The following is a 27,198-nucleotide window of genomic DNA, read 5'->3' as shown; positions in this document are numbered from 1 at the left end:
CTCCAGGCACCAGTTCACCACCTGGATCTGTTCTGCTGTGGGCATGCATATATTAAGATAATCGTGACTTATCAAAGTCCAATTCTAGACTTTAATTTCCTCAGTACAAGCCCAGGAAACAAACAGAAAACACAGGTTATAACAACGCACAAATCTGAATTGCACTTTTAGAAAGGTATGGGATTTTTATCAAAAATTAATCAACTTGGTAATTAAATACATATATACTTATTTTAAAGTGTCCTTTTTTGCATTTAACCATTTAAATGATTGGATAAGAAAGCAACATTTTAAATCTTATTTTGTAGCTCAAATAACATTGCAGAGTTGCTAAGGTAGAAAATAATTACAAAACACAGTTCCTAATTTTATAGATATTAGGACTGTATTCCAAAAGGGTCTCCAAATCCCAAAGAAGATCTAAGACTTCAAAATCCTATCTACTGATTTCTGCTTGAAACTTTGGGTTAGTGTTTCATTCTTTAAAAGTTAAACTCTTAATGCCAGTTCAAATGCAAATACCACCACTGGAAGGTAGTAGTTTGTATTAGATTTGGCTGTATATAACAGAAAATCCAAAATAGCAGAGTTTAAACACAAAAGAGTTTATTTTTCCTTTAAGTATGATAAATCCTGAAGTAGGCATTCCAATGTTGGGAAGGAAATTCCATGGTCACCAAGAACCCAGATCCCTTTAGTTTTTTTGCTTTATTATTCTAAGCACATGCATTCTATCTCCAAGTTACACTCAGAGTCCAAAATGGCTACTAGAGCTCAAGCTATTATATATGTATTCAGCCAGCAGGAAAGAAGAGAGAGAGAGAAAGGCAAAAGGCCTATGCCAGTTTCTATCCCCTTCTAAAGAGGCTTCCTGCACAGCCCATCCAACTACTTCTCTTTATATTGCAATGGTCAACACTAGCTGAAAGTTAGTTGGGTAATGTAGTCTTGTCACTGGTCTCATTGAGATCCAGAATAAAATTAAGATTCTGTACCTAAAGAAGAAAGGTTAATGAGTGGTCTCAACCACAGAAGGATAACATTTTCAATCTTTCATCAGTCATTTAAGCATCCATGGGGATAGGGACCTGAATAAATTATTTTAGGAGATAATAGAAAAGCACCGGGGTCTGAGAAAAGTAGAAGGAAGTGAGCAAAACTGGGTTAGGGAAAGAAAGCTAAATAAAATATTCAGTGCTTGGAACTTATTGGTTAATCAAGAAGAATTTATGGAAGGAAGTGGGAAGGGATAGAGGAAAGAAGGAAGGAAGGAAGGATTGCTCTTCTGTAAATGCTTTGAAGATAGAGATCTGTTTTATTGACTTTTCTATCCCTAAAAGCCTCCAGCACAGGATTTTGCCATTTAAGTAGTTTTGGATGTAAGGTCTCTCTTTTCTCTGATATATTTTGTTCTACCTTGATGTCACATCATTTTGTCATCCCCTTGTTTACATCAGTCTCTCCCAGCTCCCTCGGTGGTTTTTAGTATACTTGCACAGTTGTGCAACTGTCACCAGAATAAATTTTACACCATTTCATCACCCTAAAAAGAAACCCCATACCCATTAGCAATCACTTTCCATTTCCCTCAAACCTACCCCTGTCACCTCCCGTCCAGCCCTAGGCAACCGCTAATCTATTTTATGCTTCTATAGATTTGCTGGACATTTCATATAAATAGAATCATTCAATATACAAAATGTGGCCTTTTATGACAGTTCTTTCACTTAGCGTCATTGTCTCAAAGATCATCCCGTTGTAACATATATCGGTACCTCATTCCTTTTTGTGGCCAAAAAAATATTTTATTGTATTGGTATGCTTTATTTTGTTTATCTGTTCATCAGCTGATGGACATTGGGGCTGTTTCTACTTTTTGGCTATTATGAATAATGTTGCTGTGAACATTCATGTACAAGCATTTGTGTGGACACATGTCTTCACTTTTCTTGAGAATATACCAAAGAGTAGAATTACTGGATCATATGGTAACTCTATATGAAATCTTTTGAGAAACTGCCAGACTGTTTTCCAAAACAGCTGTACCATTTTACATTCCTACCATCAGTGTATGAGGGTTCCAATTTCTCCATATCCTTACCAGCACTTGTTATTATCTCTCCTTTTAATTATAGCCATCCTAGTGGGTGTGAAATAGTATCTGACTAGGGTTTTGATTTGCATTTCCTTGATGACTAATGATGATGAGTAAATTTTTATGTGCTTAGTGGCCACTTGCTCTCCTGGGCACTTAGGTAGACTGCATTTCCCAGTCTTCTTGAAGTTAGGTATGGTCATATGACTGAGCTTTAACCTAGCCAATGAAATGTAAGCAAAAGTGAAGTACACCATCCAGAGATGGCCCATCAAAAACTACCCATTCACAGTCCTCTCTCTCTTTTCCCCATCTGCTGGCTGGATGTTGGTCCCCAGGGCAATCTTGAAAGCAACAGACTGAAGATGGTAGAGCATCTCTTACTGATTCTGTCTACCCTATTCATCCACTAAATAACAGTATAACCAAGTTACTTTATAATTTTTGTTATAAAGAAGAAAGAAACTCCAGAATTCAATCCTGAGATGACTCTAAACCCTGTAGATGCAAAGTTTTCCTTCTTGAATCTGCTATAGCTTCTGAGTTCCTGAATATTTAGAGTTTGCACAGTGATTTGGGAGGTATAAAGGGCTATCATATATTATCTCATTTAATCCTAAAAACAGCCTTAGACTGTAATGTCAATGAAAATGGAGAATATGTCTATCCTCGTCAACTACTCATCCCCAACACCTCCCACAGTATCTGGAACATAATAAGTACTCAATAAATACTTGCTAAATGACTGGATGGGCAACCTTGATTAGTTTGAGGGCATGGAAAGAGATATTTACAAGAACCTATCAGCAGTTTAAACCATAGTTCTTATGTCTAGAGCAATATTAAATGTAAGACATCAGTGCCTGGCACATGGTAGGCATGCAATAATATATATTATTCATATATATAAGTACTATATATATCATATATTATAGATTATTAAATACTTTAATATAGCATATTTTACTAATTTATTTACATAAATATATATGTTCATCATCATAATTGGCAATAGAATGAGTTTAGAACTTGACTAGCCAGAGTAAACCTGACAAATATGCAGAATCCAATAGGAAGCATTTAAGTGTTTCAGCCCTCTGAGATAGGATAAGATTTCATAATAGAATGAAGCTGTAAATAGATTTAGTGAATCCAATCAGATGGTGAAGCAATCTGGATTGAAGGGTCCCAGATTTTCTTTGACTCTTATCAGATGAAAAAGGTAGAAGAAGTAACAAAAGTAGATGAGCCTTGACTAGAAGTTAGGAGGATTCTGAGAGCAAAGCTAATCTCATTTATGGGATCTGAACTTGGAGTTGCCTGTTGGGAAAGCCCCTTTGAGAAAAAAGTGGGAGGCGGGGGAGGCACACCATAAAGCAGTTGAGTTGTAGAAAAGATTACTCTAAATGTCTGTAGCTTCAGATCTTACATTCTGACCAAATCTTAGTTAATTGAGAAGGTAACCCCAAAATTCACTTGGGGAGTAACCCCGAACTGCTTGTGATGACATAGTTGTCACTTTAAATAGTACCTTTAACCCAGGGTTTCTCCACCTCAGCACTATTGATATTTTGTGCTGGATAACTAACTCACTGTCATGGGGTAGTCTATCCTGTTCACTGTAAGATGTTTAGCAACATCCCTGATCTCTACCCACTAGATGCCAGTAGTACTTCTCTACCTCATTTGTGAAAACCAAAAATGTCTCTGGACATTGGCAAATGTGCCTGGGAGGCAAAATCATCTTCTGTTGAAAACTACTGCTTTAACCCTAAAAAAATTTACAGTTAAGTATAGAGATAGATAAATAAATCAAACCCATAAGGTTAATATTTTTGTATTCTATGTGAAAATTCTGTTTATATTTACTTACAATGTTTAAGATAATTTTGATTATCTAACAGATTAATCTTATATTTTTAATTTAAAATGTGTACACAAACAATTGATTTAGGCTTGTGACAGTTTACCAAGTTTGCAAACAGTATTAGAACATTTGACAGCTTATTTAGAAGTTAAATTTATTAGATTTATTAGAATCAGTGACATTCTTGAAGAAGTTGTTTGTCAGAAAACAACTGATGTACTTAAATGGAAAATAAAATACATTAAATATATGTCTGGTTTAAAATTATTTAAAATAACTCAATTAATTAATTGTTAAAGTCCCTGTAAATTATTTATAAAAGGCAATTATGTTTATAAAAAAATAAGATTTGTAAATTGACCTTAAAAGCTAAAGAAAGACGTTTTTAAGTTTTTTAATTTGTTAATTTAATTTGAATCAAATGTTATTTCCAAGAACCAAATTAGCCTCTGAAAAATATTTTCTGTGTGCAAAAGCCATCCTGAGGACACAAAAGACTTCTCATTGACAATGAGAAGTTAGTTGTTTCATAAGGGGTGTGACCAATGGCTTTACACATAGTCCCCTAGGGCTCTGAGGAACAGTCTTACGTCCCTTATTTCACAGAATCTCTTTCTGGAATGATGAATAAAAAGTATGACTAAAAATGAGAAAATCAAGGGGGAAAATGTGAGGAAAACTATTCCCTCAAAATGAGGGCAAATGGAAGGCATTAATATTTCAGGGTTTTTAAAATTGATTTTGAGTCTACGGCCATGCTATCCTGAACATGCCTGATCCCATCTGATCCTGGAAGCTAGGTAGGGTTGGGCCTGGTTAGTACTTGGATGGGAGACAACCTAGGAAGACCAGGTGCTGTAGGCATAAAAAAAATAAACATAAAATAAAATTGATTTTTAGGGAAAAATATATTCAGCGTAAGGGGTCGATACTCTCCTAAATCAATTTTTAAAATATGGAATAGAAAGATAATATATAAAAGTATCTAAACAGTGTTTCTTAAATATTAAGGTACATACCAATCACTAGGGGATCTTGTGAAAATACCAATTCTGCTATGCAACAGGAAGAAGGTGATAGCTCGTGCTATGGTGGTAATAATTTTGTAATATATAAATATATCAGATCAACATATTGTACATATTAAACTCACAGAATGTTATGTGTTGATTATATCTTGATAAAGCTGGGAAATTTTTTTCAATTAAAAAAAAACTTTTATTTTTAAAAAGCAGCACAACCAATTTTCAAGAAAGCTATGTTTATAGTTTAAATTGTTTTATTTTAAAAAGATGCATATATGTTGTATTATAAAAAAAAAAATTCTAATGTAGTAAGTTTGGAGTGAGGCCTGAGATTCTTCATTTCTAACAAGTGCCCAGGGTTGATGCCAATACTGGTCCCAGGACCACACTCGAAATTGCAAGAAGTCAGAGGATCGGGCATTATAATTCTGTTCAGTAAAGACAAGGAATGTCCTTAACTGTCATAAGCAAAAGAACTTCTAGCCAAAAGAAGTTCTGCCCTCATAAGGGAGTGGAAAAGAGTAGGGGTGGGGGGGTTAGCTGGTGACCTTCCTCATTCATATAGTTACTAATGGAGGCTCCCATACTCGGAGGCATGGATATCACCAGTCAATATCAACTCTCTCATGTTGGATCAAGATTGCTAAATATCAACACTCTGAGATCTTCATGCTGGGGATAAGGACTTTGAGTGTTCCAGAATAGAACAGAACAGAACAGGAGGGGTCAGGCCAGCAAAGAAAGTATAGGGTTTCTCTTCTTTCCACAAAATATCAAGGTCTTTGCATCTCAGCATCTGACTTCTCTTGCTGGTTGATCCTTGAGAATGTGAAAGAAATGGATCTGTGTCTGAAAATTCATGGTCACTAAAAATATTTAACAATTTTCTAGGCAAACAAAAACAAAAACAAAAAACCAACCTAACAAAAAAACCCAGAAAGCAAAAATAAAGAATCAGAAAATAACCTTGTAAATGAGAATAATTTGGTGAAGTGTCAGGTGGCAAATGCCATAGTCAATGAACTTAGAGTTTAGGGTTGTGTTGATTTCTGAATCTGTTTGGTAATAGGGTGTACCTTAAGACCAGAAAACACGAAATCTATTCTTTATTTTTAAACCACAATGTCAGTGGGTTCTTTGTTTGTCACATTTCACTTGCATATAGTTATCTTCAAAGTGAAAATACAACATTTGAAACAAAATGAAAAAAAATTAAACAAATAATCATGTTTTTGCTATCTGAGTAAATTATGCTTTTAAATAGAATACTATATATTATAATATGTATGTTAGTTATACTTTAATAAAAATCTTTTTTAAAAGAAAAAAGTAAAAAATCTATACAAATAGCAAAAAAAACCCCACCCTAATTTGCATTATTTATGAGGAAAAAGGGTATATGACTGTGTTTCCAAAGACAAAGTAGGATCAGAATGAGCCTCAGAAACCCAAAAGGATGTAAGAGGTGGTAGATATACTGGGTCTTAACATAATTCCTCTGATTTCTACTGAGAGAAAAAAGGGAAAAGAACAACAAACTGTACTTTGGTTAGGTATAGTAATGTTGTGTGAAAATCTGAATAAATTTCACACTACTTGCAGAGTACATAGGATCACCAATTTTGAAGGTTTCTAGATTCACTAAAAAAAGTTTGTACTCTTCATGAAGTGCTTCACCTATTCATTCAGCAAGTATTTGTTAAGCATCTGCTATGTGCTAGGCAGTAGATCCTGAAAATATGGCAATGAACAATACAGATATAAAGGTGACAGTCTGAGAAGGGTACTGCTCATCCTAATGGTCTAGTCTCCCACTTAGAGAGGAGGCATGTGACCTAGGCTTAGCCAGGCCAATGAGTCCATCCTTGAGATTACTAAACACTGAACCAGGAAGCAGGAGTTCTATTTCTATAGACACCTCCAGCTTATATTAGCCTAGATTGCTATCTAGGCTAATATAAGCTGGAGGTGTCTACAGCTATGTGTTCTATTTCTATAGACACCTCCAGCTTATATTAGCCTAGATAGCAATCTAGCCTAGATAGCTATGTGTTCTATTTCTATAGACACCTCCAGCTTATATTAGCCTAGATTGCTATCTAGGCTAATATAAGCTGGAAGTGTCTACAGCTATGCCTCATGCCACTTAGCATGGAAGAAGCCCTGTGTAGAAAGAGGAGATTGGGACCAACTGCTAAGGGGTGTGGGGTGAGGGAAGAGAGATCCAATGACATAATTTGAATTCCTGTATCCAGAAACTGCTCCATCTCTGTCCTTCCCAGATATGTAAGCTGATAAATTCCCTTTCTTACTTAAGCTAGTTTGAGTCAAGTTCCTGTCACTTTCAACCAAAAGAGCCCTGACTCAGACTTACAGACTTACTGAATGAACAAGCAACGTGAATCTCAAAGTTCATCTAATACAGTGGCTCTCACAGTATGGTCCCTGAACCAGCAGCCTTGGCCTCACTGGGAATTTCTTAAAGATGCAAATCCTGGTATCCTATCCCAAACCTACTGAATCAGTAAATCTGGAGGGAGGGCACAGCCATCAGTTTTAACAAGCCCTGATGATTTTGATTCACACTAAAGTTTCAGAAACTCTGCTCTAATATATCCCTTTCCATGAGATGTAAAATTAGAAGCTCAGAAAAGGAAGGTAACTCACTGAAGATCACAAAACTAGTTAATGGTGTCACGGACCCTCTTAGTAATCCAAAGGCTGTGGAGTTTAGGAAAAGAGGGCTACTCGGAGTTTTGAGGGAAGTAACACATGGATTGGCAAATAGAAGGGGGAAAATATTTTGGGTCAAATAATACAGTATGGTTGGAAACACTTGCTATGTGTTTCCACAGGAGTTGAGAGAATATTTTACTCATCTTGGCTCCCCAGCTGAGCCAATAACAATGTGTTAAAGCTCCATGGCCAATGGCAGAAATCCATGAGAGTCCTTTTTATGTGCCAGCAAAGAGGAATTTCTTAGAAAAGCTACGAAATTATTCTACTATCACATTTTGCTTTGTGGAGTGAAAGAATAAAGAGGATGAAACAAAAAGCAAGGGGCTGCAGTTACTCCTGAGTCCCATCTCTCTAGTTGGGATAAAGGGAACTTATTGTTGTTCTTGCCAGGGCATTAGTTCCCTGGAGGGAAACTGGGCATCTAACCTGGTGACGGAGAATAACTTGTGTTTTTTGAACTTTTTTTTTCAGGTGCAGGGAGAGAGCATCAGTGTTCCAGAGTGTCCCTGGAAACTCTATTTAGTGGCCTGCTTTCCGATGATTTTCCCAGCCTACCCGAGGGATGTGGTCCATCCAGAGGCAAACCTAAGAAAAGAAAGACCCTGGCACCAATATTTCTGAAGCTTTCCCTTACTCTCTCCTTCTCTTAGTCTTGAGTGTACAGATGGGTATAGTAGGGAACAGAACAAAGGACCAGGGGAAGTTGCTGACGCTACCAATTTGAGAAAGTACAAGCTTTTAATAGTTAATATATACTTTTCCTTTGATACATCTACTTAAGCAAGGTCAATGCCATCCAGAAAGGTATCTGGTTAAAAAAAAGAAAAAGCATCACCTCCTCTCATATAAATCCATGATTCACACATTTATTCATTCATCAATTACTTATTGAATACCAGCTATGTGCCAGGCACAGGTCTAGGCACTAGGGATACTGTAGCAACAATATATAGTAAAAAACAAAAGTCCTTTCCTTATGGAACTTACTTTCTGTCTTTTCAGGGAGACAGATAATACACAAAACAAGTAAGTAACATTAGTTGGTTGGCAATTAATGCTATGGAGGAAAAATAAAGCAGGAGGAAAGCATAGAGAGAGCCCAGGGTAATGAAGGAGGGAATTTCAGAGTATAAATAAATAGGGTGATCGGGGAAGGCCTCACTGGAATCCAGTCTGGTCTTGGTCATTAACTCTTGAGAAAGATCTCTTGAAGCTGGAAAAGATCCTGACAAAGAGACTCAAACTATCGATTAAGAAATAACCACTGATATCTACTATGGTATAGATGAGTGCTCATCAAATATCTCATGTGCTTCCCTACATTTCCCAGCCTTCCAGCAGTTAAGTTGGAGCCAAAGGATAGCACTGGCCAACTGACTGTGAGCAGAAGTAATATGTATTGCTTCTGGGTTTAGGCATTTAAAAGCCCAGGTGCCTCTTTCTCCCTTCTCTTCCCTGCCTCTGCCATCTTGGAGGCGCATGTTCCTGAAAGCTTTCTTTTCAGGTGGAGGAGGGTAGCCTGTCACACCTCCAATTTCATGTGAGGGAGAAATACACCTTTGTGAAGTTATGCCATTGAACTATAGGGTTGTCACTGCCACCTAGCCTAACTTTATCTGACAAATACATTTACTATACCCAGATATAGGGGTGAACACTGTAAGGAAAAAAGGAAGCAGCAAGACTTGCCCTCAAGGAACTTATATTCTAGTTGAAGATTAAAACTGAAACTTGAACAACATTCAAGGCCTTAAGTCATCAGAGTGTAATGAGTGGTGCAGACAATGAAGATTTGGGGAATTCGGGGGAGAAAAGGACATTTGAAGCTGCCCAGCACCTTGAGGCTGACAAATAATTGTAGAATATATAGAGGAGATAGAAGCTGAAATGTTGAAGAATAAATCAATTTTGAACTTGCCTTTGACAGAAGTGTAGGATTCCAAGAGGCAGAGGATGGGGAAGGACAGTGTAGGTGAGGAGTAGAGCAAATGCAAAGATAAAGTTATGAGAATGAGCAAGGCCAATTCTAGGCAGAATGTGTAGGGATTCCACCTGGAACTGAGGATTTACACAGAGGATTAGGTTGAGGATGGATCTCAAAAGGCATTGAATGCCAAGCCAAGGCATCTGGGGTAAATTCTGTAGTTGATAGGAAGTGCTGTGGACTGATCTAAGAGGCCAACTGGACCATTCACAATTGAGATATAGGGGACTCTGTTAGGAATATATTGCAGCATGTAGCTGTGGGGGAGTGAAGGCCTGAATCAGGGAAAAGGGGGCATAGTGCCTCCTCTTTCAGTGTGAGGTCCACAGATCAGCAGCATCAGCATTGCTTGTTAGAAATGCAGAATCTCAGGTCTCACCCCAGACCTACTGAAACAGAATCTGCATTTTAACAAGATCCACAAGTGATTCATGAACATTAAAGATCAAAGATCAAGGGGCACTGGCTTGTCATTCACCCCTCCTTCATGCAGCCCATGTGACTCAGGTTACACTGATCCCATCCCTAGCTTCAGAGTTAGTCTGATAAGTCTATCCCAGTGTTTCTCTAAGTGTAATTCCCAGGCTAACAACAACAGCATCATTTGGAAACCTGTTAGAAATGTACAACAGAAAGGTAAATTTTCAGGCCTCACTGGAGACTACTGAATCAGAAACTCTTGGGCTAGGGGCCTGCAATTTGTATTTTGATAAGCCCTCCTGGTGATTCTGATGCAGGCTTATATTTGAGAAGCACTTGTCCTCCCCAATCATATTAATCACATTCCCCTTTATAATGACTGGTTCCTGAATCCAGGCTTAAGCTAATCAGTGCTTGGCATTTTCCTGGCAGCTGAATTGTTTCAGAGGTGGTCACGCCAATCTAACTTGGCCTGATCAGACTGAAGAGAAGGCTATTTACTACACAGTTAAAGAAAGATTTTTTCTTCTCCTTTCCCTTCTATGGCCCTGTTCCTTCCCTTACCCTTCTTGATGGACACAACTGAAGTAGCTTGTTGCCTTCTTTACTGCTGACTGCAAACATACGCCCATAAAGGAAACCAGGTTGAGGGCAGAGCTGAAAGGATCACAGAGAAAAAGAGCCAGAATCCTTGCACCATGCCTCTGGTCTTCCAGTTCTCTGAAATAACATATTTCATTTCCTTATGATTTAAGCCAGTTGGATTTGTGGTTCTTGTGCTTTGAGACCAAGGAAGTATGGGGCCAATGGGCATACCAAAAATATTCTAGGATGATGACAGATGTATTTAGTTAACAGGCACTTTTTCCACTAAGTTCTCAAACACTAGATCCAGGTAGAATAACTATTACAACTTGAAAACGGCAACTTGGGACAAATAAAATGGAGCATTACTTCATGCAGTGGGTCTCCAATTGGTAAAATGGCTAAAAATACACAAATATTTTTTTTAAAAGGGAGAAGGACTTAAGGTATCTTTTGAGGTGAAATAAAAAAAAAATGCAAGATAAGCCCTGAATACATTCTGGTTCTGAAAAGTAAGGAAATACTCAAAAAAGGATGGGACACAGGAGCTAACCTGAAAGAACTCCCAATGACTAAAGCCAAGACAATCTGACAACAAAATAAATAGTTATAACAATGGATTATAACCTAAGACTAAAATAATTCCCCATGAGTCCATAGTGATATAAATAAATAATTGAATAAGTAAAGAAATGGGAGAGAAGGTACAGCTTTTCCCCATAGGAGAATTCCAATGAATTACTGTAATGTAAAAAGAATGAGGGGTATAAAAAGTCCCCATTAGAATACCACAGTAATCGTTGTGGGCATGATCCACTAATGGATGCTAAAATTAAGGAGAGAAAGTCTGAGGAGAAACAGGATATTTACATAGTCTCAAAGTATCTTCCCCAAAGGAGAATGCACATAAGACAAACTAGAGTGCTATAGTGGTGTGTCTGTCTAGAATTTTCCCCTGAAATATGTCCTGTGGTTTAAGAGACAGGTAAATCAAGGGATTAGGTTTAAAATTGCATGACCAAGACTTCATGGGTACCTCCAAGAAACAAAAAGGGACATCACTGTTCAGAGACTTTCAATTAGGACTGAGCTGGATGTGGTCTGACCCAGAAAGTTGTCCCTTCTCTGTGACTACTGAAGAACATAATGGGCTTGTCTTCCTTTACCCAGTCTCTACCCTGCGAGTGCTTCATATAGGCAGGGTGGTAGTGAGTTGCACAAGCTAATGCCAGCATGTAGATCTACTTGGATACATTTAGTTTCCTCTAGATTCTTGGTTATTTGTGTTGGCACAGGGCCATGCTCAGCTCTTCCCAAGTTGGAACACATTCTCAAAAAGGGCTGGTCCCACTATCCTCATCTTGGTCGAGGCCAAAGTCTGGTTTCATTTTTCATTAAACTCATTTGTAACTTTCATCGAACAGAATGACAACATGTCCAACTGTCTTCATTCAGTATTTTTACAAGGAGAGCCTTTTTTGCCTCCCATGGGAGTGTGTGATTTATTTATCTCCTCCATTGTGCAATAGGTTCACCACCATTACAACTAGCACAATGTTCTAGAGAAAAAATTTGCTGTATCACGCGGTGACTTCACTCATATCAGCAGTGATTGGTCTTTCACCTAGATCCACCACAGAAAGCCTACACCACAGGGAATAGGATGGAATCGTGTCGCCAGAGACTTCTTGGTTTGACTATGAGTGGCTGGAGTGCTAAGACCACCTTTTTCCCATCTTCATCTTCCCAGGGTCTGGCACAAAGTGGGTATGGCAGTCATCAATGCCATTCATGGCTATTTCTACCTCTCCACTTCCTGGGTCCTATAGGGCTGCAATTTCTGTGCCTGGGTACAACTATGGGAACAGTTCCAGCTGATGAGTTGGGAACAGAAGTGTTGCACATCACTTCTGGGCTGGAGCATTTAAATACTTGAGGTCCAGAGCTCTCTCTTCCTTCTAGCTCAACAACTAGCAACGTTTGAGAAGGTGGCTACTCATTCAGCCTGGGGCTCTGAGGGACTGCAGTAAGTAGAGCCCCTCCTTCCAAAAAAAACTATGATGAACACGTAGTGTAATACATAAACCTGTGTTGTGTTTATCACAGAGATTTTGAGAGTTGTTTGTTACTGAGCAAAACCTAGGCTATCCTCACTGATACCATAGGCATAAAATAAATGTTTGTTGAATAAACAAATGACTTAAGCCAGAAAGGACTTCTGAGTAGTGGCAGCTCTAGAATTTCTATAAAGGAGAAATTCAGGCATGATCTGATTACAATTGTGTGGGAAGTGAAGACCATGTTGGCTACGGGATTTTTCTTGTTTTGTTTGTATAGTACCGTACACTGTTTTTGTTAGATGCCTTGTATATGGTGTTAGAGTGTTGATGGAGATTATGGGTGGCCTAAAACACTCCAAACCAATCCTAGCACTAGCACTGGAGTTTAGGTCAATCTTGTCACCCCCCACGTATTTTACAGGTAGGGAAACTGAAAGCCAGACAGTGTAGTCTAAGTGACTACACTGATTAGTTAGTGGAAAACCTGGTAGACACCAAACCCCTCATTTTCTGATTATCTGGTGCTTTTGCCATCCCAACATTTCATATTTCATATCCAAGCATTAAGACAGCAGGAGCTTGAGAGTCACACTTCAACTAATTCCAGTCCTGATGCTACTAGTTGCTAGTTGTGGACCTTAGGAGAGGCTATTTAACTGCTCTGTGCCTCGGTTTCCTCAGCTGGACAATTTTCAGTGGGTTGCCATGAGGATTTAGTAACAAAGTATAAAGTATGAAAGAGGTAACATGCCCAGCACATAGTAAGTATAATGTTAACAATTATCATTATCACTATATCATCATCATCGTCGTCATCATCATTATAGTTCCTCATCCCATTGTCTTGACTTACACCCAATTCTCATGTTTTGTGCTCATTTCCCTTGGAAAATAATGACTCTGTTTGAAACCATCGTGTGGTATATTTTTAGACTATTTGGCCACAGGTAAGTTGCATTTGAAGTTCTAAGAAGAGAGCTGGGCCCTGAGCACTGAAACTGCCCTCTGCTACCTCTCCTTGCTGAAAGCACACACTATGGCATCCACCAGTGGGAGAGGGCAAGGAGACAAGGACTTCTGCCCTCCCTACTCAGTCTCTGCCATGTATCCTGACCAGTTGATGCCTGGTGATCAAATTCCATCCCTGGCTCAAAGACCCTGTAGGACAAGAGCCAAAGTCGCCCCCTCTCCAGTTGCTGGGACATCTGCCCACAGGCTGTGGCTAATATTTGAATGCAAATCCTAAGCACCCACGGCTTTCCTTCATGTCACCAGATAGTGTCTGTGTAGGAGGCATGTGAACAGGGCTCCCTCACATGGAAAAGGCAGAGAGTCCCTGGCTGGAGAGCTGGGAACCCCTCCTTGGTCCCAACCTCTTTTCACCTCTGTTGGTCCCAGTGGCAGAATTATGTTGAACTGAGAATGTGTGTCAAGGAAAATAAAATTTTAGCTGGAAGTGCATCAAATATGAATTTTGAATTTTAGGCTAAGGAGTGTCTCCTTTTTGCTTTTTAGACGTATTTCCTTAAAGCGATATTTTTTTTAAAAACAAAGGAAAAGCATACTTATTTTGGTGTCACTCTTACTTTACAAATTTAATATGAGCTATACATATTTTAGCTTTTCATTGAAGTAAAACATAGATGGAGAAAAGTACACATATCATAGATGAGCAGATGGATGAATTTTCACAAACTTATAGATCCATGTAAGTAGCATCCAAGTCAAGAAACAGGACATTACCCGGGCCCTATTAAAGCCTTATCTTCCTTGAAACTCCCTCCAGTCACCAACCTCCAGTGACCATCATCATGACTTCTAACTTCATAGATTGGTTTTGCCTATTTTATGCTTTATAAATGGAATCACCTAGTGTGTATGTTTTCATATCTGACTTCCTTTGCTCAAATTGTTTATGAGGTCCATGTATACTCAGCACAGCTGTGCTTCATGCATTCTCATTACTGTCTGGTATTCTATTTTGCAAACATGCCACCACAATGTTTTCAATCCTTTCTACTGTTGATAGACATTTGGGTAGTTTCCAATATGGAACTATTACAAATACATTGCTATAAACATTCTCATTCATATCCTTGGGTAAACATATACACTCATTTCTGTTGAGTGTAGGCCTAGAGGGGAATTGCTGAACATAGGGCAGTTGTATGTTCGATTTTAATAGATTCTGCCAAATAGTTTTCCAAAATGTTTGAAGCAATTTACGTTTCCACTAGCAGTATATGAGAGTTCTGGTGGCTGTACACAATAAGAAGTCTATTTTGTGATAACTCAAACATATGCAAGTGTTAATTCAAAGGGTTAAATTCAACCATTTGTGTTAACGTTGAATCAATCTGTCTATTAAAACACAGTTTTCCCCTTCATCATAATTCTGCCTCAAACTTGTTATATAACCTAAATGAGCTTCCTGATCTCTACTCTCCTTAATCCAACCAAAAGTCTCCCTAAAAACACTTTCCATTTATTTGTCCAGCTAGAGTGTTGTGAGTGTTAATAAGTTGGTGTTTGCAAAACAAATTTAACTCCTCCTGCAAAACAGAGTATATATCTCACCCTTGTGTCTAATATGGCAGAGTCAGCCAGGGCGTGCTCTGCAGATCTGCACTTCGATAAACATCCACTCCAGAGCGGTGAATGCAGTTCAGAATCTAGAATTTTGTTCTGGTGGTAAAGAAAAATAGAATATTCTCCTGCATGTTTTAATGAAAGAGAATCGTGCTTTTAAAGTGATAGAGCATTTTGCAAATATTGGAATTATTTGACTATAAAGCAGGGGATGGGAAAAGGAGCTAGAGAATGAATTCACAGCTGTCATGTTTTTGCTGGTTTCTTCAACTAATTCCTTCTGTAGAACACAACCAAGACCTCTCTAGGCCTCCGTTTTCGTATCTGTAACATGGGGTACTTTGACAAGCTGGTTAGGTGATTTGTAAGTCCTATCCAGATCTAGTTTTTATTCTGTGAAATGTGCAGAGGGAGGGGATACTGGCAGAAAAGGTAGAGAGGACCAGGAAGGAACAACTGACTTCACCCAGCAGTCAGAGTGCTGGGGATCTCAGTTTCTAGGTATGTGGTGTAACATGTCCTTCACCAGATAATCATAGAGCTGAATCCTTTCCCAGGACGTTTTCCTTTAACCGATCTTCCCAAATCCTCTTCCAAGTGGTCTGACATCTGATCTCTGCATTAAGAATATTGAGGCAGAGGAGAGACCTCGATGTTCCAACCCATCACAGTGCAAGGTGCGGAAAGTGGTGGGACCGCCATTAGGATACCAGGGCGACCCCTAAAGGTGAGCGGCTGGTTCTGGAGGTTGGGGTCCGGGAGGAAGCGCACGGGATCGGACATCGGACATCCAAGGGTCTCGCGGTTCAGTGAGTCCAGAAGCGCCGCAGGGACCTCGGCAGGGGTGGGATGGGCCGCCGGTCCTGTGGCCCCTACTTTTCTTTCCGTCCTCAGCCCAGAGCTCCCTTCAGGGCTCTGGCCCGCGGCGCCGCTAGATCACACTCTCCACCCTCCGCACCCCTCCTGCTCTCCACCTCTGCGTCCAGTCTCCGCGCCCAGCCTCGCCGCTGCCGAGTGCCCGACGCGCCACGCCGCTGGGCGGTTGGAGACCGGGCGGGCAGGCAAGCGATCCGGGAGCGGCGGGGGCGGTGCCCAGCCCGCGTGGGAGGAGGGACGCGGCGGGAGGGAAAGGGGAAAAGGAGGGCGGGAGGGCGCCAGCAACCAGCCCGTCGGTGGGGACCGGCAGGTAAGCGGGCGGCGCGGGGATGGGTCTATCCTCTTGGGTTCCTGAGACCCAGCCCAGGGAGCTGGGGACGGGCGCGGGCGGCTCGGGCGCAGCGCCTGGACCTGGAGGGCGACGAGACAGCGGGGCGAACGCTCCCTCCTCCCGGCTGCGGCTCTGAGCCGGCGCCCAGAGCGGCCCTGAAAGGCAGAGGCAAAGGGCTGAGCTTCGGGGGCCGAAACCCCGACAGTGGGAGAGTGCGCGCCGTGGGAAAGGGGGCTCCTGCGACGGATTCTCCGAGGTGAGGGTATCAAAAAACTTCAAACGGACTCAAACCCTCTCCAACCCTCCAGGAAACGGAGCCGCGAGTCTTGTTCGCGCGATCGGTTCGAGTCGCTAAAGCGGGGACTCAGTTTTTCGCGCCGGGGAGTGGGTGCGGCGGAGCCTACGGAGCGCGAACGTGCCCCAGGCCGGAGGAGGCTTGGCGCAGCATCGCCTGGCGGGACCTAGAACAGGTGGCCCTGGGCGCGGCGGGATGGAGCGGCAGCCAGAAGCCTAGGGGTTAGCAAGGGGGAAGGAGGAGGCTGGAGGTATCGGGTGAGCGCATTTCGACGGGGACTTGCGGTCTCGAGGCTCCGGAACTACAAATAAGGTGAGGAGAAGGAGAGCTGATGGGCCTCTAGAGAGCCAGATGAGGCAGACGCAGAGGTTTTCCGTGGCTGCTTCGACAGTGACACTTCTTTGCACGTACTGTCCATCCGAATCCCTTGGGGATCTTGTTAAAATGCAGATTCTGATTCAGTAGGTTTGGGGTGGGGCCCAACAGTCTGCGTTTCTAACGAGCTCTCAGATGCCGCTGTGCTTCTGCTCCATGGACCACACTTTATATAGCAGGCCCTACAGAAGTAGTTTTAGTCCGACAGTCTGAAAACCTTAGGAAGAGTGGGAGATTGGGAGAGGAGGTCCTAAGACCTTACAACCCCACCTCAACCCCAAACGCGTCAAAACGATTGCTACTCATTTAGTAGCGAAATGCTTTACTTTTCTTACCAGTTACTACCCAAATAATTATTTGATAGTAGAGCTAGCTTCACGGGCATGCGACTTGTATTTGATTTAATCTTTGCTGTCGCTATTGAAATTCTTAATTTTTGAACAAGGGGCTCACATTTTCATTTTGCATTGGGCCCCTCAGATTATATAGCTGACCCTAATAGTCACCACAGGCAGAAAAAGGATCCATTTGTTCTAACAGGGTTTAGAGCTGGCGGGTGATGGAGAGTGAAGGTTTATTAAGCAGAGACTAGCTAGATGTTGCAATTCCTCCCATCTTTCTCAACTTCTCCGACTATTTTAAGAGGTAAGCTTATGAGTATAACCTGTTATACATGGTATGTCAATATTTATTGCTTTGTTCATATTAATAACAATTTATTAAGAGCTTAATTATTAATAAACTATACAATTAAATTTGATGTTGTAATATTTTGTAAACTAAGGGATAAAAGTGTGCGTTATTTCCAGAGGATTTGGGAAATCCTTTTAGTGTCTCAAAGTTTTGCTTAGTTAAGATCTAAAATGAGATGGACATTGCTTCGTTTGGCTGCTCAAATGCAAAGCCGAAAAACAAAAAGTGGCCAAATTTTGTTGCCGTTCCAAGGGTGTTGTTTTACAGGGCCTCAGCGGGATGCCAGCCCTGATCAGATTCCCTCTGCTTTTATCATTCCCACATCCCTGCAAGGTGACTTTCATTAAAAGGGGAATGGAGCAGAATTTGCTATTGAAAAACACTGAAGAAATGCAGGGCCAGCATCGGTGTTTTCTCCATGAATAATTCTTGTCCCAAACCCACCGATTCTAGGTGCGTGTGCTTTTCTAGAAAAAAAAATTGTTGGAAATACAGAAAAGAAAAAATTGAACTTTAATTATGGATATGATTTTGTTCAGCAGAGGGAGGAAAAAAAAAAGCCTGAGAAACAGAATTCCATTGGCAGGTTTGGCAGGGAAAGGAGAACCGCTATGTTTTTGGTACCATGAACAGCCTTCCAGAAATGGCAAAGTGAGTTTGCTCAGGTGTTAGGGAGAGCCAGTAAAGAAGCTGCTTTTCCATGGCCGATGTGGTCATTCTGGGAGCTGTGGTGTGGCTGTGGTGTGGCTGAGTCTGGTTTGGGACTCAGGGGGACATCATGTAAGTTCCTGGTGCTTTCACTTCTCACATGAAAGTGACAAACACATTTTTCCATTTTGCTGCTCGAGAGTACCAAGTCACTTTCAAAGACATGCTACAAACTGGGAAGAGTACCATTAAATTTAAAAAAGGGGGTGGGTGGGTAGGAATGTGTTTCTGTGATGTTAATAATTCCAAAGGTAGAAAGGAGAGATTCTGCCTTTAGTAACAACCTGGGAGCTGGTTTTTATGCCTCATTGAAAAAGGCCTTCACTACCTCAAGATAGAGAAAAATAATTTCTTTAAAAATGTTTATGGTTTTTTAAAATAAGGGGGTTTTTAATTTATGTGGAACTTATTTGGGGGGCATGGCATGAGCTGGGGAAGTACTGGAAGTTAAGAAATGGGTAAACATTTGGGGAAAATTATCACAAAATAAATCCCCTCAATCAAATAAGATTCTATGAACACTGTTCCTTTTATAAATCTACTTAATTCTTGAGTTGATTCTATGTTATTAAAATTGAGGTACAATTTATTTATAATATTTACCCTTTTTAGAAGATATAGAACAATTCCATCACTTCAAAAAATTCCTTATTGACCCTTCGTAGTCAACCCCTCCTAGCACTCTCAGCCCCTGGCAACCATCGATTTGTTTTCTGTCTGTGTAAAATTGTCCTTTCCAGAATATCCTGTGAATGGTTTCATACGTGATATAGCCTTCTGAGTCTGGCTCCTTTCACCCAGCAAAATGCATTTGAGAGTCATCCCTGTTGGGTGAATCAATAATTTGTTCCTTTTATTGCTGAGTAATATTCCACAATTTATCTATTCACCAACTTTTTGTGAATAGGGCCAATATAAATATAAATATTCACATACAGCTTTTTGTGTGAACATAATTTTCATTTCACTTGGGTAAATACCTAGAAGTAGGACTGCTATATTGTGTAGTAAATTTAACTTTATAAAAACTGCCAAACTTTTCCCAAGTGGCTGCACCACTGTGTACTTCCACCAGAAATATATGAGAGGTCCAGTTACTTGGCATCCTCATCAACACTTGGTATTGTCAATTTATTTTATTTTAGCCATTCCAGTGGGTTTGTGGTAGCATCTCTTTATGGTTTTAGTCTGCGCTTTCCTGATGACTACTGAAGCTGAGCATCTTTTCATGTACTTTTTGGTCATTTGTAAATCTTTTATGAAATGTCTGGGCTTTTTGGTGTATTGTTTGTCTTATTGAATCATAAGAGTTCCTCATATATCATACATCTGGTTACAAGTTCTCTGTCAGATATGAGCATTGCAAATTTTTTTTTTGTGGCTTGCCTTTTCATTTTATTTATTATTATTATTATTTTTAAATTTGTTATCAATTATAGTTGACATTTAGTATTATTTTAAATTAGTTTTAGGTGTATAGCTTAGTGATTAGACATGTCATTGTCTTTATTTTTTTTTTAATGTGGTAAGAACAAAATGTGAAATTTACCCTCTTAACAGATTTTTAAGTGTACAATACAATATTAACTATAGGACGATGTATACAGCAGATCTCTAAACTTATTCATCTTGCATACCTGAAACTCTATACCTGTTGAACAGCTACTCCCCATTTTCCCCTGCCCCCAGACTCTAGCAACGACCATTCTGCCCTGTTTCTACAAATTTTACTATTTCATTTGACTTATACATCATAAAAGTGGAATTAGCGTTGACTTTTTTTTTTTTTTTTTTTGAAAAGCAGTTTTAAATTTTGATGAAGTCTAATTTATCAGGTTATTTTTCTCCTATGGATAGCACTTCTAGTAACCTGTCTGATAAATCTTTGTCTACCTCATGTTTACCTAGATTTTCTCCTGTGCCTTCTTCTAGACATTTTATAGTTTTATCACTTATATGTAGGTTTATGACTTCAAGTTGTTTTCTATATGGATCGAGGTTCACTTTTTTCCCATATAGATAGCCAATTGTTCCAACACTATTTGTTGAAAAGACTGTACTTTCCCCCATTGTATTCCCTTCTCCCCTTTGTTAAATATTAATTGACTGTATATGTGTGGGTTTATTTTTGAACTCTATTCTGTTCCATTGATCTGTATGTCCATGTTTATGCCAACAACACATTGTAGGTCTTACACGTTCTTGTGATGTGAATTCCTAGATTGTTTTGTGTGTGTAATTTTTATTGCTTTTAGAAATTGTATCTTCTCTTTTCATTTTACAATTACTATACAATTGTATAGAAAGGCTATTTAACTTTTTGGTAGGTCTATCATATTCAAGCCATGTTACTGAACTCTTGTTAGCTCTCATAGTTTTTCAGTCGATTTTCTTGGATTTTCAAGGTAGATAATCAAACTGTCTGCAGATGGCAATAACTTAGGGACCCCCTTCCCCAATATTTTTCTCATTTTTTGAGAGAAAAATAGTGGTTAGGCTTCCCTCTAGGGCAGTGATTTGGGTGGGAATGCTTCTAATAGTGTACCACTAGGTACTAATTATGCTTGCTGTAGAATTCTGGTAGTTTTCCTTATTACTTTCAGAAGGTTTCTTTCCATATTTAGCTTCTCAAGGTCTAAAGTTTCATTTTAAAATTTCTTGTTCTGCTTGGAATTTTTTTTTCATTGAAAAGTCTAACAGTTTAGAGATGAGTCAGCCTTCCCAGCTTTGGAGGGTCATATTTTGATCTCCCTGGAGGAGAAGATAGTGTAGCATAAGTCAATTAGTTTCATTTAGATTATGAAGAAACTACCTTTGGAGCTTTTTAATAATGTTCTTATCTGGGCGGGGGGGAGGGGGAGGATGTCAGGTATAGTAAGGAAGGGAGAGAATAAAGGGACAGTTTATAACCTACTTATGTATAAATAAGATAGCTTTTTGTAGTGTTTTTCAGACTTTCCTGCCTACTATTCATAGTGAGAAGTACATTTTATATTTCAACCCAATATATAGCTATATATAATTAAAACAGAATCTTATGAAATATTACGCATTTTTCTTTTGTGCAATGTATTCTGATATTTGTAATTCTCTTCCATCTGTTCCATTTCATTTTAAAATGATGATCATGACCCTTTAAATTGATTTGACCACTGTTTCATAAAACACTGGTTTATAAAACTGTTCATTTCATTTCTAAGCCCCTCAAACTGCTGAACTGTGTCCAGGATAAATTCATTTTATATCAAATCCTGCTATGATACAAAGTGAGTTCATTTATACCCTCAGATAATCGTGGCTACCCACATTTCTCTCGAGTTACTGTGTAACCTCTAAACCAGTCTCCCAGCACCCACCCTTGACCCCACAGAATAGCCAGTAAATGCAGTCTTGTAAACCCACTGCTCAAAACCCTCTAATAACCTCTATCACACTTAGAATAAATTCCCAGATCTTCATTGTAACCTCTGAGGCCCTATATACCCTTTACCCAATTCTTCTCACACTTCTCCAAATACACCAGCCTCCTTGCTATTCCTCACCCAAGCCAAGCATTTGCCCGCCTCCCAGCCTTTACACCATTTCACCAGATATTCATGTAACTTGTTCCCTTGTTTCATTTGGGCCTTCTCTAACCCTCATTCTGAAACAGCATTCCCCACCTACCACTATAAATGTCCATCTCCTCATCCCACTTTTGTTTTCTTTGTACCACTATTATCTGCTGTTATATTATTTAATTTTTTGTTTCTTGATTCAATGTCTTTTTTCCCTGCTAGAATATAAGTTCCAAGAGGGCAAGGACTTTGTGTATCTTGCTCACTGTTGTATTCTCAGGGCCTAGAGCAGTGGGACATAGCAGTTGATTTATAATAGTTGTTGAATAGATGAATAAGTGTGCCTAGAAGCTAAAAGAAATCAAGCACTGATCTCTTATTTTCACTTTAAATTAAATTTATTGAGATGACATTGGTTAAGATTATATAATTTTCAAGTGTATAATATTATAATACATCACCTGTATATTGCATTGCGTGCTCATCACCCAAAGTTTAGTCTCCTTCCACCACCATCTTTGACCTACACCTAAACCCCTTCCCCTCTGGTAACCACCATACTGCTGTCTATGTCAATGAGTTTTTTGTTGTTGTTCATTCATCTGGTGCTTTCTGTTTTATATTCTACATATGAGTAAAATCATATGATTCTTCTCCTTTTCCATCTGACTTTTATTTTGCTTAGAATGATACTCTCAACCTCTATCCATGTTGTCACAAATGGCAGTATTTCATCTTTTCTATGGCTGAGTAATATTCCACTGTATATATGTACCACAGCTTCTTTATTCAATCATCTATCAAAGGCCACTTGGGTAGTTTCTATGTCTTGGCTACCATGAATAATGCTCCAATAAACATAGGAGTGTATATATGTTTATGAATAAATGTTTTCAAAATTTCGGGGTAGATACTCAGAAGAGGTCATAAGAAGTCATACGGCAACTCTATTCTTAATTTTTTGAGGAACCTCCAGACTCTTTCCCATAGTGGCTGCACCAGTTTACATTCCCGCCAGAAGTGTATGAGGTTTCCTTTTTCTCCACATCTTCTCCAACAATTGTTATTTCTTGTCTTGTTGATAATAAATCAGGTACAAAACTTAAGAGAAATTCAATGCACTCTGCCTTTCTGTTCAATTTTAGTGTTGAAATTATTTTAAGTTCAGCATGGAGTATTATTTTAATGTAGGCAGTTCATTAATCAACAAACATCTGGTATCTACTACATTTCTGACTTTGTGACAATGATAGCTAATATTTATTGAGCAGGCACTGCTCTTACTACTTTATATATATTAACTCATTTAATCCTCCCAACTTCTTGAGGCATGTACTATTATTATCATTTTACAGATGAGGAAGCTGAGGCACAGAGAGGTTAAGTGGCTTGTTCAAAGTCATACAAAAGGTAAGTAGTGGATCCAGGGTTTGAACACAGACCATTTCATTTCAGAGCCTGTGTTCTTAACCACAATGCTCATAGCAATAAGGAGTCTACACAATTCTTGACCTTTATAAATATGTAATGTTTATGGCCTTTGTTCCTTTAGCATAGTGGTTCTCAATCAGGGCTGATTTTGCCCCGCTGGGGACATTTGGTAATGTTTGGAAACATTTTTGTTTGTCAGCTGGCGAAGGTGGGGTGCTACTGGCATCTAGTGGGTAGAGGCCAGGGTTGTTGCTAAACATCCTATAATGCAGAGGACCTCTGCTCTTCCCCCTTACTCCCCAACAAATGATTATCTGACTCAAATGTCCATAATGCTGAGATTGAGAAACCCTGTCTTAGTTTAGCACTGTAGTTCTGAAAGCCCATTCGAATCACTTGGGGAGTTTTCAGAATAAATACTGATATCTAGGTCCTGTCCCTGACCTTACTAAACCTCAAGTGGACCTTCAGCATTGCCCAGCAATCCTACCATGCTTGCATAGTGGGTTTGCTTTTCTATTCTCCGAAACAGCTATTTTATACCTTCCTTTATTTCTTCTCTCCTCCTATAATAAATGCTAACTCTGGCTCATTAGATACAAACTTCCTCATAGTCTTACCACCCAAACTCCTAACATGCCCACATTTGTACAAATACTCATGATGCCCACCACTGATACTGTGAAACTGAATGAAACCTCCCTAAAATGTCAAAGACTGGCTTCTTTTCTGAGCTCCGGACCCTTCATCCTCTGCCTTCTCAAGCACATATTCTTTTTTTCTTTTTAAAAACTTTTTATAATAATTTTAAACTTTACAAATAAGTTACAAAAATAAAAACAGTTCATAAGATACCCATATACCTTTTATCCAGATTTATCTATTCTTAGTTAGCATTTTACCTCATTTGCTTTATTATTTGCACTCACAGTCACACACATTTTTTCTGAACCATTTGAGGGTAAGTTACATGCATCATGGTCTTCACTCCTAAGCACTTCTGTATGGATTTCATAAGAATAAGAACATTCTCTTACATAACCACAGTACTGTTATCAACTTGAGTAAATTTAACACTGATACAACACTGTTATCTAATCTGCCATTTGTATCCCAATCCTGACAATAGACCTGTTAACACCCTTTACAACATTTTTTTTTCTTTTAGTGCAGGATCTAGTCTAGGGTTGTTACAGCATTTGGTTGTCCTATCTCTTAGACTCTTTTAGTCTTGCACATTTCCACACCTTTTCTTTGTCTTTTATGACATTGGCATTGTGGGGGAGGAAAAATAATTTTCCCTCTATCCTACTAGGTTCTTGGCTGAGACCTCCTTGTAATAAAAGATGGATTAACAGAACAACAAACAAATTTAATAACATGTATATCTCCTGTAAAAATGGAAGAGACCCAGGAAAACTGAGTAACTACCAAATGGCCCAAGCCACTACCTTAAATACCACCTCTAGCTAAAGACGAAAGAAGATGGGGGGAGGGGGCAGTTATGGGAGGTGACCAGGGAAAGCACGGTAAAGGAGGGCATGATCGTTATGTGGGTTTAAATCCTTGCCTTCTCCACTGATAAGAGTTTCTAGGGACTTGGTCATCCTTCTCTTCCTGGTACTGGAGAGGGAGACACCCTTACAAATGGAGATTTCCATTATAAATGGAAATAGCTCTTACAAAAGGGCAACCTGTGGTTTTAAGAGCTCCTGTGTCTACTGTTTCTTAAAAAGAATCTACCTCAAGATAATCCTTATGCCAAATAGGTGTATTTTGGGGTGTCATATTCTGCACCCCCTAAAATAATGTTTTAAATATATTTCTAATCATTTTCAGTTATCAATTATTTTCTCCTCTGAATGCAATTAAGATTAGTAGCCACCTTTGGACATACTCACACATCTGTGTCTATATACAGTGTTGAGACTTTCTATTCATAACCTGAATTAAGTGTTAGTATCAGCTTTTTTACTTTAATTTTTTTCTAAAAGCTTGTTTCTATGCTCATTTATTCCTTTACCAACTATCTACATTAAAATGTCATTTTAAAATGTCAAGAATTTTGGCAAGGGAGGGAGGAAAGGGAGAAGGACAAAGTAAATGAAGGAGGTTTTGAAAAACTTAAGTATGCTTTATTTTGTTGTGATTACACTCAGGTAGGCAGGTTGACACTAGTATCTCCCTTTGTCCTAAGTTGCATTAATTTACTCAACTGAGCAAATCTGAAGTTAATTCTATAACTTTGATAGAGCAAATAAAGCCTAAAATTGAGCAAATACCTTCCACTTGATTTTAGTAGGGCATATTCGCTGATCGTACTCTATGCAGAGAGTCCCTAACAGTATCTACAGCAGTACCCTTCAAATGTGCAGTTACCTGGGGATCTTGTTAAAACACAGATGCAGATTCTTTAGCTCTGGGGTCAGGCCAGAGTTTTATAGATTTCCGCCGTTTGGAGGACCACATTTATGAATGATAAGCATCCCTGCTTCAGTGCGTCTCTGGGCTTGTCCTCCTAGCACCGGCTGAAGAACCAGGTGTGTGCTTTAGAGCAATAGACAAAGCCCAGGGCTCTTGAGCATTTCTTTTAACCTCAAGTAGCAACTCCTCTCAACCTCCCCTCACCTAGTCTCTCCTCAAACATTCCAAACACCTGAAGAAAAACCACTGAACTCCTCAAATGCACACCAAATCAACACACACACACACACACACACACACACACACACACACACACACACACACACAATCTCAGGTACTGACATGAAGAAAGGAGTGGGGCAGGGCAGGCATGAAACCACCTCTTTTTGCCTGGCTTCAATATTTCATATTTCCTCATTCATTCCAGAGAGACTGGGTGTCCATTTCAACAGTCCTGACCCTGACCACTCGAGTACACACCAGCCCTCTTCCAGACACTCGCTGTGCATTTCTCTGCCCGAGAGCCTGCTCTGCCTGCCCATGTTGCAGACTGGGAATGCCCAGGAATTAACACTACCCTCCCCACACCATCACTTCCCACCATGGCAGCAGCCCCAGATGCCTGATGAAAATTAGAGGATAAACAGCCCAGCTCCTTTGCCCATGGGTGGGATAACTCAGACAGGCGGGTGTTCTACACTGGCTCCCAGGACAGAGCTTCAGTTGCCCCCAGTGGTAACTGGCTTGATAACACACCTGTATTCACTGCTTTCTTGTCACCCCTCCAACCCCCCTTCCCCCGTCTCAGTCTCACTTCCCCATTCTCTGTTACTTGGGATCACATCCTAAATAAACTTTTTGCTCTTGAATCTTTGCCTAAGAATTACCTTCTAGAGGAATCCAAACCATGGCTCTTCGAAGCCAACAGTAGGGAAGTATTTTCCCTCATTTTAATAAAACCCCATTAGGAGAAAACAGCAGGGAGCCCTGTGGGGTTTGTTCTAGGGGGGGTTTCACCAGTGTATAGTTATTTTGTTGGCATGACACCAACCATTCAGAAGGCTGGAAATAAGCCCGATAATGGAGAGAATGCTTCCGTGTTCCTGGGCTATTGGGATCATGTCAACAGAGTTGATATTCTGAG

General features: G+C 39.6%; 1 protein-coding gene, 1 long non-coding RNA gene and 1 pseudogene across 3 annotated transcripts in view; 2 read left to right on the top strand and 1 right to left on the bottom strand.

Annotated features, from left to right (window-relative positions):
* LOC111741665 overlaps window positions 1-27,198 on the bottom strand; it is a 180,101-nt gene that overhangs the window by 61,210 nt on the left and 91,693 nt on the right. The gene's annotated exons all lie outside the window — the stretch shown is intronic.
* LOC111741728 lies at window positions 4,708-4,826 on the top strand (annotated as a pseudogene).
* ADGRG2 (adhesion G protein-coupled receptor G2) overlaps window positions 16,503-27,198 on the top strand; it is a 97,791-nt gene continuing 87,095 nt past the window's right edge. The window contains exon 1 of the mRNA XM_011363009.2: window positions 16,503-16,550. The gene's annotated coding sequence lies outside the window, so the exon portion shown is untranslated. The remainder of the gene's footprint in view (window positions 16,551-27,198) is intronic.

The sequence above is a fragment of the Pteropus vampyrus genome, unplaced genomic scaffold (assembly GCF_000151845.1).
Source record: "Pteropus vampyrus isolate Shadow unplaced genomic scaffold, Pvam_2.0 Scaffold81, whole genome shotgun sequence".
Lineage (NCBI taxonomy): Eukaryota > Metazoa > Chordata > Mammalia > Chiroptera > Pteropodidae > Pteropus > Pteropus vampyrus.
This window is presented reverse-complemented; position numbering and strand designations above follow the sequence as displayed.